The sequence below is a fragment of the Rhinopithecus roxellana genome, chromosome 18, assembly GCF_007565055.1.
Source record: "Rhinopithecus roxellana isolate Shanxi Qingling chromosome 18, ASM756505v1, whole genome shotgun sequence".
In the NCBI taxonomy this organism is placed as follows: domain Eukaryota; kingdom Metazoa; phylum Chordata; class Mammalia; order Primates; family Cercopithecidae; genus Rhinopithecus; species Rhinopithecus roxellana.
The window spans coordinates 38130264-38142268 of record NC_044566.1 but is presented as its reverse complement, the minus strand read 5'-3'; positions in this window follow the sequence as shown (position 1 = coordinate 38142268).

Here is a 12005-nt window from a genome sequence, read left to right as displayed (position 1 = left end):
TTTTTTTACATGGCTGCGTAGTATTCCATGGTGTATATGTACTACATTTTATTTATCTAATTCACCACTGAGGGGCACCAGTGTTGATTTCCATGTCCTTGCTATTGTGAATAGTGCTGTGATAAAATACAAATGTGGGTGTCTTTTGGTAGAATGATTTATTTTCCTCTAGGTGTGTATCCAGTTATGAGGTTGCCGGGTCAAATAGAAATTCTATTTTTTGTTCTTCGAGTAATACCCAGATTGCTTTTCACAGTGGCTGAACTAATTTACATTCCCACTAATAGTGTATAAGCATTACTTTTTTTTCTCCAGCCTCACCAACATCTGTTATTATTATTATTTTTTTACTTTTTATTAATTGCCATTCTGACTGGTGTGAGATAATATCTCATTGTGGTTTTGATATGCATCTCTCTGATGATTAATGGTGTTGAGCATTCTTTTGAGAAGTGTCTGTTCATGTCCTTGGCCCACTTTTTAATGACATTATTTTTCTCTTGTTGATTTAAGTACCTTATAGATTCTGCATATTAGGTCTTTGTTAGATGCATAGTTTGCAAATATTTTCTCCCATACTGTCGATTGTCAGTTGATAATTTCTTTTGATGTGCTGAAGCTCTTTAATTCAATTATGTCCCAATTGTTGAGTTTTTGTTGCATTTGCTTTTGAGGACTTAGTCATGAATTATTTGCCCAGACCATGTCTAGCAGAGTATTTCCTAGGTGTATTAGTTTATTCTCACACTGCTATGAAGAAATACCTGAGACTGGGTAATAAAGAAAAGAGGTTTAATTCATTCACAGTTACACATGGCTGGGGAAGCCTCAGGAAACTTACAGCCATGGTGGAGCCCCTCTTCACAGGTTGGCAAGAGAGAGAATGAGTATCCAGTGAAGGGGAAAGCCCCTTATAAAACCATTCGATTCTGTAAGAACTCACTTAGTATCACGAGAACAGCATGGGAAAAACCGTCCCCATGTTTCAATTATCCTCACTTGGTCCATCCTTGACACATGTGGATTATTACAATTCAAGGTGAGATTTAGGTGGGGAAACAGAGCCAAACCATATCAATACATTTTCTTATAGAATTTTTATAGTTTGAAGACTTATATTTAAGTTTTTAATTCATTTTGAGTTAGTTATATATAGACATCTATCTATCTGTCTATCTATCTATCTATCTATCTATCTATCTATCTATCTATCTAGTGTGAAGTAGAGGTCCAGTTTTATTCTTCTGCATCTGGTTAGCCAGATTTTCAGGCACCATATATTGAATAGAATACTCTTTCTCGTTTGTTTGTTTTTGTCAACTTTGTTGAAGATCAGTTGTTTATACGTGTTGTAGCTTTATTTCAGGGATCTCTACCCTGTTCTATGTGTCTATTTTTGTGAATTATTATTTTTAAGACAAGATTATGTAATGTCATTAGGTCCTTTTTAAAGTATAAGTTGCTTTCTAAGTGCTTAATTATAAAATTTAATATCTACTATTGGCATTCTAGCTTCTCCATATCCTCCATAATATATAATTTTTTCAGCTATAACTTTATACTGCCTCTCAAAAGCTATTAATTAAACACAGTCTAGCAAAACATAATCTACTAAATGTTTTCCCACAACATACTTATTCCAATTCACAGTATTGTGACTTTTTATCTTTCTTGCATAAATCTCCCTCCATATATTACTCCATCATATTATCATATTCCTTTTTCCCATTAGATCAATGTTGACTTTAGAATATTTTTACTATTGTATATAACCACATCAATTCCTCCCACTAGTAATCTCTTTTGGAATAAAATATCTCTAACAGTGGTATTCAAATTATTTTGCTAAAAGCTTTTGAAAATCTATATTCTTTCCTCACATAGTTTCATACTAACAACTAAAGATTGATAATATGTGAGATAAAATGTGAATACATTTAAATTTTCCTATACATCTAATAAAATGCAGTATTGATATTTTTGATAGGAGTTATTATAAACAGAAGTATATCTAGTAGAAATGTAAAATGTTTATTCACCACAATTTACAACTGTTATCACATAATTGATCTGAACAACAACACTTAAATATGTTTTCTCAACGGTTGTAAGTTTCCACTGTCATTATGTTCACTTTTATTAATAATACAAATGCATTAAGTATAGTGTTCATAGTGCTAGGCACAAAATAAATGCTCAATTAGTTCAACTTTAACACTATATATCAGAATTTAATATGTCATACAGACAATTTTTGCTTTAGTTTATCTTTGCTCTTATGTAATTTTTAAAGAATCCTCAATATAATGTAAAAAAAAAAACACAACTGCTCTTTAGTCATTAATAATGATTTTGCTAAATAATTTTTGATATTCTTTTAATCTCAGTTATAGCTGATTAACTGAAATAAATAACAAACCACAGGATATGGTATTCATATGGGTATCTAACTACACAGACATCTGTTAGGTTATAAATCCTGGCATAAATAGATAATCACATTGATTCATAAGTTGCATAGAGGACAGTGTTATGACCCAAGTGCTAAATATCCAGCCAGTTTAGAGGGCTCACAGAAACCATATTTTATCAATAAAGTTACCAGGTACAGATATAAGAACATGAAGAGAGCTTGGTATGAAGTCATTTAAGTGTAATGCATTAGTGAACAATGTAATTAAAATAAATGTTTACAAGACAAGATATATAAAACAAGACAATCCAAGAAACTAGATTTTTAAGTGAGCAACATGTTAACTATGGATAACTTTGCCATAGCAAAGTGAGATATGAGATCTCTCCTCTGCTACCTAAATGATTAGAAATGTAATTTAGTAATTACTATAGCAAGATAAATGAGATACACATGCAATTATTCATCTGTTTTAGAATATTAAATGTTTACATATATTGTATGTTTTTCAAAATTGCAGAAATGCTGCTTTAATATATAATATATAAGCAAAGATAAAGCAAAAGCTTGAAGGAACCAATAAAAAAAAATCTGAAAAAGATAGCATAGCCTTACCTCTTTCTCACATCAGTCACCGTCAAAACCCCAAATAATACTGTCAACCATGGAAATAAAGCAATAGGAAGCCTAATGATTAATCTGAAAAACTAGGAGATAAATGACACATTGGTTAGGGCCTCCAAGACTGAACGGACAGTGGTTAGGTAAGGACTCTTTTAACCCCTTATCCAAAAGCAGAAGGTCCAGTGTTTTCTGATTTCCACTACTAGTTACAGAATGCAACTTGTGTAGTCTCACCCTTTCATGAGGTCAAACGAGTGTCCTGGTAAGCCCAGCAGTACCACCAAGTGGAGATCAACTAAAATCCCAACTGGCAAACAGCAATAGAAAGAACTTTTTCCAATTCAAAGATACCAGATAGTCAGAATATCCAGCAAAAGGCACCACAATATTTGCCAGGTCAGGGTGTTACTGTTATTTATCTTTGCGAGCCAAATAGTCCTTTCCACTACATAGAGACACCAAAGCAGTTGAGCAGTTTCTGTAGAGAAAATTCACACCTTAAAGACATGCCAAGCCTGGAAAATGTTCTATGTCACCAGAGACTATAGGAATCCTTCTCCAGCTAGAACTACTGGGTTTCCAGACAACACTGGCAAATAAGATAACCACAGAATATGTGATCAGGTCTAGGAAGCACACTTCCTCCCATAAGCCAAATAACTCTATCTACCACTGGCAGACCCCAGACACTGAGGAGATCCAGACATGACCAATTTACTTACATTAAATACAAGGTCTGGAATGCACTTGTTGTCCACACTGGCCAGAAAGTCTCTCCCCCTTCTCTGAGCCATGATGGCCTAGGTAAACTTCTTCTACCCAATCAAGCAACATAATCAGAGAACAGTGTAAACTCCAGCATATAAAAAAACTGCACAACACCAATAGAACTAAACCAAGCAGACCAAAAACTGTATAGCGCAAATTTTGAAAATTAGAATGTTAATGTAACCACAACCCCAGAAAAAGCAGGCCTGTGTGATAAACCTGAATAACTGTCTTGTCAAATAGAATATTTAAGTTGTACCTATAATCTTCTAATATATTAGACAAAATGTCCTGAATAAAATTAGTAGTCATCCACTATACAAAAAGCCAGGAAAATCACAATTTAAGTGAAGAAAAACAATCAAGTGACACAAAATCAGAGATAAATCAGACAAGTATTTTATAGCAGTCATTATAAAATAAGCAATTTACTGCAACAAGCAATAAAAAAATTCTCTTGAAATGAATTATGAAACAAAAAATTAGAGCAGATATATAGAATTTATAAAAGATACCAAAGGGAAATTATAGAATAACTTACATTGTAAATCATTGAAAATAATTGACTATTATTTTAAAATAGCGTGGAAAATATTTAAAATAAGGAAATAAAAACTCACTGAATGAACTCAATAATTGAGTGGCTAAGACAGAGAATAGAATCAATTAACTTGAGGAATGATCAATAAAATTATATGAACTAAACAATAGGCCTGGCTGTAATCCCAGCACTTTGGGAGGCTGAGGCATGCTGAACACTAGAGGTCGGGGATTTGAGACCAGTCTGGCCAACATGGTGAAAACCCCTCTTTACTAAAAATATAAAAATTAGCTGAGCGTGGTGGCATGCACCTGTAATCCCAGCTAATCGGGAGGCTGAGAAACTGAGAATCGCTTGAACCTGGGAGGCGGAGGTTGTACTGAGCTGAGATCATGTCACTGCACTCTAGCCTTGGCGACAGAGTGAGACTATCTCAAAAACAAACAAAAGAACAAAACAAACAACAAAAAACCTAAACAACAAAGAGAATATAATTAAATAACAAAATGAAGAGACTCTCAGGGACCTATGGGGCAATAACAAAAAATTCAACATTCAGATGACTGAAGTCCCAGGTTCAGAAAAAAATATAATGGAACTGAAAGAATATTGCAAAAAATGACTGAAAACATCACAAATTTGACAAAAATATAACCCTGCTGATCCCCCAAAAAACTGAAAGAACCTCAAAATAAGACAGGCTCAAGAAATTCACAACATTACATATCACACAAACTTAAAAAAAGTAAGGTCCAGAAAAATGTCCTACAAAGTTAAAGAGAAATGACACATTAACTACAAGAGAATGCTAATTTCAGTGATAGCTTATTTATTTATTTATTTATTTATTTATTTATTTATTTATTTTATCTATTTTTGTGAGACGGAGTCTTGGTCTGTCGCCATGCTGGAGTGCAGTGGCATGATCTTGGTTCACTGCAGTGTCTGTCTCCCGGGTTCAAGCAATTCTCCTGCCTCAGCCTCCAGTAGCTGGGATTACAGGCATACGCTGCCATGCCCGGCTAGTTTTTTTGTATTTTTGGTAGAGACAGGGTTTCACCATGTTGGCCAGGATGGTCTGGATCTCCCGACCCCATGATCTGCCCGCCTTGGCCTCCCAAAGTGCTGGGATTACAGACCTAAGCCACTGCGTCTGACCAATGATAGCAGTATTTCTTATATGAATCAGTGGAAACCAGAAAGTAATACAAAACATTTTTCAAGTGCTGAAAGTAAAGAACAGTCAATGACAATTTCTAAAGCTATCAAAACTCTACTTTAGGACATAAAGTACTTCTAAGTGTCCCTTTAGGACATACAGTACTCTGAGATATAATAAAACTTAAATAATTCATCATAATTTACCAAAAACAGAATGGCTGAATAAGTTCTTAAGAATGGATTTAAAGAGTAGAAAGTAAATAATAAAAGAAGACATCTTGGAACATCATGAGGAAAAAGAACAAGAGAAAAATACAAAAATATAAGTAAATACAAATATACTAAATTGTCCTCATGAGTTTAAAAAATGATATGTGATAATTAAAAATTATTATAGCACCTGTTACACAAGGTAACAATAGAAAACTTGGGAAATTAAAGGCACCTAAATTGGGTTAACGTTTCATTCCAAATGGTAAAACACTGATGCCAGGAGATGGTAATGAGTCCCATGTGTATATTGTAATATCTAGATGCACCACCAAAAGTACTATTCAAGCCAATTCACCTTAAACTACTAAAAGCATATCAAGATAAATTCTAAAAATATATTCTATGGGTTCCTATGACTTCTTGGATTCCATAGAAAGGCAAGAAGACACAAATGGCAAAGACAAATGAAATAAATAATAAAAAGGTAGATTTTGTGCTCTAACATGTCAACAATTAGGCTAAACATGAATGGTCTCAGTACAGCCACTAAAAGGCAGAGACTGTCAAAATGAGCTTAAAAAGCAAACAAACAAACAAAACCCACAACTTTTTTTGCTTAGAAGATCGCTTCAAATTCAACAGCATACATAGGTTGAACATAAAAAGATGAAAAATGATATATGAGGAGAACATTAATTGCAAATTAAAATCAAAAGTGGCCCTATAAATATTAGCTAGAGTAGAATTCAGGGCCTAGAAAATTACTACAAACAAAGAGAAACACTACATAATGATAAGGGGATCAATCCACCAGAAATACATAATAATTCTAAATGTGTTCAAAATCCTAAGCAGCAAACAGAGCCTTAAGCATATGAAAGAAAACATTTAGCATTTAAACAATATACATCTAAATAATACAATAATTAACGATGAAGTTTCAAAGGAAATGAAACATTCGTGGAACTGAATGAAAATAAAATGTAACATCAAAACTATGCATGATGCACCTAACACAGCATTGAGAGGGATACTTGTAGTGTTACATTCTTAGTTACAAAATGAGGGAAGTTCTCAAAGAAGTAATAAAATAAGGATATAGTTATTGTTCTTTGTTTTGTTTTGCATTATCATTTAGACACAGCTCTTAGGTCTATGTCACCCAAACAAGTGACTAATCCTTATACATATTCTTTGATGCCCTGAGCATCCTTTACTTCTGGATGCAGAGTATTTTTGGCACAAACATTTTTATTACTTTCATACTTTTTGAAGTTTATACAATTAACATCTTCAGAGTTAAATGAAAGCTGATACAAGAATACACCTCTAGAGAAGTTATTTTTTCAGATCCCTCCCTGCCTTCAATGTACTTATTGAAATTGATACCTAAGTTATGCTTAGCAGCAATAATTGAAATTAAAAACTCTCACATTAAGTCTTCCTAGTGAACATGGAACTTAACTCAGTTTGAAATAAAAAATCAATCTTGGCCTATAGAACATACTGAAAATAAAGTAAAATGTCACATATTGTTCTGTCTATCAATTCTCATTTAGAAGTAATTCTTGCTGGAGACTTTCTTGAAATACTAGGCCAAAATGCACATCATCAGCTGACTGTTGAGATATAGTGGATTTTTTCACTACAATGTCTTGCTCTTTGGAGTTTACAAAGGATCTCTGCTGCCGAATACAATTCTGTCTTTATTTGGAGAGAAGGATTAGGAGGGAGGGTGTCTTACTAGAAGTTGAGGCAGAGAATAAAAGTCATGATTCCACATACCCCATTTTTAATAATGATTTTGGCCTAAACCATATGAAGATCACATACATAATATCACACTTTGTTATATTTGACACAAAATGTTTAGTCATTTTCTTATATTTGCTTTCTTCCTTTATCTTATGGATATGGTAACATATATATATTAAACTGTTTAAAGTTAACTGAGTGATAAATCATTAGGAACCACAGTGCAATGAGAAAAATCTGTATTTACAGAATATTTACAAAAACTTGAAAAAAGTTAATGTGTGCCCTGTCCCACTCACAATCTGCCTTTCCCAATATAACCACTATTTTATCTTTCTTCATCTTTGATTAATTTTAACTGTTCTGAATTGTAATCTAAATGGAGTCATAGAGTATGTATAGTTTTTTTATTTTGCTCAAAGTCAAGTGAGACTTTGTATTTATCAGGAGTTTGATTTTATTTTGCTGTGTAGTATTTCACTAAATAAATAAAATATGTTTATTAATTGTCTGCTTAATGGATATTTGTGTGACAAAGGTTTGGAGCAATTACAAATAAAATTCTTATGTAAATTCTTATGAATATCTTTTTGTTGCTACATAGGCTCATTTCTTTTGGGTATCTAACTACAAGTATAATGGGCAGATCATAGGGTAGGCCTGTATTTTACTTTAGTAGGTATAGAAAAAGCTTCCCAAAGTATCTGCCACTTTACATTCCCACTGGCATTGATGAACAGTTTCAGTTGCCCCCCATCTTTCAAATACTTTCTGTTTTTGTTTTTGTTTTGATATGAGGCCTTGATCTGTCACCCAGAATAGAGTACAGTGTTGTGACCATGGCTCACGGTAGCCTTGAACTGCTGAGCTCAAGTGGTCTTGCTGCCTTAGCCTACTGAGAAGCTGAGACTACAGGCAAGTGCAACCACACACAGCTAAGTTTCATTTTTTTACTTTTATTTTTTGTAGAGATGAAGTCTTACTTTATTGTCCAGAATGGTTTTAAACTCCTGGCCTTAAGCAATCCTCCTGCCTCACCTCCCAAAAGGCTGGGATTACAGTAAAATACTTACCTTGACAGACTTTCTAAGTATAACCTTTGAATATATGTGAAGTAGTATTCTGCTATTGCTTTCATCTGCATTTCTTTGAGAAATAATTTTATCATGCTCATTGGACATAGGTTTATCCTCTGCTATAAAGTACCTATTCAAGGTTTTTAATCATTTAAAAAATGAACTGTTGTCTTTTTCTTATCTCACTATAGGATTTTTTTAATGTATTTGATATAAAATACGTTCTTTGTCAGTTATATGTTTTAAGACGGGTGGCTTGGCTTTTCAGTTGCTTAATGCTGTCCTTTGCTGTAAAAAAGCTCTCAATTTTAATGAGTTTAAAAGATTTATTCTTTTATAATTAATTATTTAATTATCTACTTAAGAAGTATTTTCTTACCCAAAGTTATAAAGATGTCTCACCTTTTTTTCAGAGGCTTGTTTATATTCATCATTTAGAGCTATCATCCATCTCAAATGATATACTTTCTATGATGTGAAGTATATGTCAAATTATTTTATTTTTTCATACAGATATGCTCAATCTGTGTTTATTGAAATAATCATCCATTTTTCCATTTTTTCTGTGATTAACAGTCCTACTTTGTTAAATGTTAAGTGACCATAATATGTGGGCCTAGGCTTTTACTTCCCATTCTGTTCCATTCCCTCAGTTTCGCATTTTTAACTGGTATTATATTACCTAAATCACTTTTTAAAAAAATATTTTAATAGAAAGCCTTGTACTATCATAGTGTTAGTCCTCTAAGCTTTTACTTTAAGATAGTATGGCATGCCAGATACTTTGACATTCCATATACATTTTGAATAAGCTAGTGAATTTACACCTACAGATACCAAATACCTAGGAAGACTTATTGCATTGAATATATAGATTAATTTTAAGAAAATTGATATTTTAACAATACTGAATATTTCAAGGTATAAACATGGATTGCTCTTTATTTTTTAATTGATCTTTTCATTTTTCCAGCAATATTTAGTATTTTTTAGTGTAGTGGTTTTTCACATTCTTCACTAGGATATTTTTCCTACACTTTTGATTTTTATTATATTGTAAATGGCATTAGATTTCAAAATAACATCTGTGTTATAGAATGATTGTTTAGATAAATAAAACTGATAGTTATGGTATTGACTAAATATCCAGCAGCCTTCCTAAACTCAATTATTCATTTTATTTGAAAATATTTTATAATTTTTTTGAATTCATTATTATACAATTATGATATCAGCCAGTAATGACAGTTCATTCTGTTGTTTATTCCTTTTAAACTTTTTATCTATAATTATTTCTTTTTGTTAAATAAGAGTTGTAATAATATATTATTGTTATCCTTAATTCAATGAAAAAATATTCAATATTTCAACTTTAAATATATGTTCAAGATATGTTAGGATATCCTTAATCAAAATGAGATATTATTTTCCATTCTTAATTTCCTGAGTTTCTTTGTTTGCTATTTTATCAGAAATAGAGGTCAAATTTTATAAATAATTTTTCTTTGAAATTTGACTGACACGATCAACTAAATTGACTGAATCTTTAATGTTAACCCATTCTTGCACTTTTTGAATTTAGATAGTATATATAAGCATTCTTCATATACCTCTTTAAACTTTTCTGAATGTTTACAGTTTTTTTTCAGATTAAAAGTTATACAAAATCTTGTTTGGAAGAAATGGTAAGTAAAGTGGAGTTACTCCTTTTTGATTGTTGTACAAAATAGGTTTGTACACTCAAACATCTCTACATAAGAAGAAACACAGATGATTACCACAGCAGGGCCAATTCCTGACAGCATGTTGCAAGAGGAAATCAAAATCCTCTTTTCTGCAGGCAGATACATGCAAAAGGAGAATATATAATGTTTAGAGTCATCCACACATTTTTTTCCCTCAAACTCATAAATCAGTTAAATCATACTTTCTTTCCTGGAGAGGAGTGAATGAAGAGTTAAATGGACCCCTGAAGTACCAGGCTTTTGAAAATTTTTCACATGAAAGCATGATTAAAGGGAATACATGTGCAGTTTAGATGCTTCAACAGTATCTTAATATACCCTAAAATTAACCTATAATCTACTTAAATTTGATTTTTCACCCTTCTGATAAAGTCACAATTCCAGTATTTATCTATGAAACGTTTAAAACAATTTAAACCCTTATCAAATTCATTGCTGGCGATGTAAACTTTACCTGCTAAATAATGTTTCAGCAATACTATTTTGTGAGAGCTCATGATTTTAGTAAGAACTTCAAGTTATATAAACCTATGAAACATAATGTTCACAATATAAAGATGCCTATATTTTGAATGCTGGAACTCTTTCCATTATGTATGCTCCAGCGATAATATAAAATTTCCTTTCCTAATAGGCTTGAGTCCAAAGGAACTAAACAACAACATTCTTTAATGCATTTCTTTGGCCACCTTTCAGTTTCTCAGGCAATAATGGTGATGATTTTTCATGTTAAATATTTTTCACCCTTTTACTTTTCTTTACTTACATAATTTACAATTATACCTCTGAACACCCTACCATCAGTCTCCTGAACCCCTAAAATTGCCTTCCATCTAATCTACACTAATCTGTTCTATCTCTCTGTTTGGTACCCATTGTCTTTTTTGTGGCTGAAGGATCTCGGAATATAGGTCAAAGTACTTCACTGTCTCAGCTTGTAGCTATCAGAGGTTCCTAATTGCTTCTAATGTACAGGCAAAATGCATCAATGTGGCCTAATTTATTTCTTAATATATTCTCTCCCTGGTCTTATTTCCAGCTTAGCCTGCACCGTGCACTAATTTTATATTTGTGCTCAGTCTCTTATCCTTACTTGGCTTACTGCTGACAGATAGGGAGAGGGGGCAAAGCAGGATCAGGGGAAGGAAGCTGAGAAGGAAGAGGAAAGAGGCAAGAAGAAGAAAAAGTAGAAGGAGGAGGAAGAGGAGGAGGAGGAAAAGGAGATGAACATAGTAATAGGTGGTGACTGCAATACCTAAGGTATGAAGAAAGGTCTATGTGAGTAAAAATGCTTAACAACATATATTTAAAATATTTAAAGGAAGGCAAAAGGATCTATCCTGAAACTTCATGGATATCTATTCAGTTCCACCTGATCCAAAACCAAATTTTTGTGAGGAACTCTGATAGATAAGTAAAAAGCATGTCAATGATACACTGAATGGTGTATCATCTTATAGCAGTAGCTGCAAACAGTGAACTCTTGGTCACATCATTATACTATCCAGTAACCAGGAGGCTTTCTAATGAACTGACTAGCATCTTGCTTGTCTTCCTAGTATAATGTTTTACATTCCAAAATAGCTCTTCAATCCATTCTCCAATCCTGTTTGGTGGTAAAATGTGTTGTTTCTCTCTCTCTCTCTCTCTCTCTCTCTCTCTCTCTCTCTCTCTCTCTCTCTCTCTCTCTCTCTCACACACACACACAC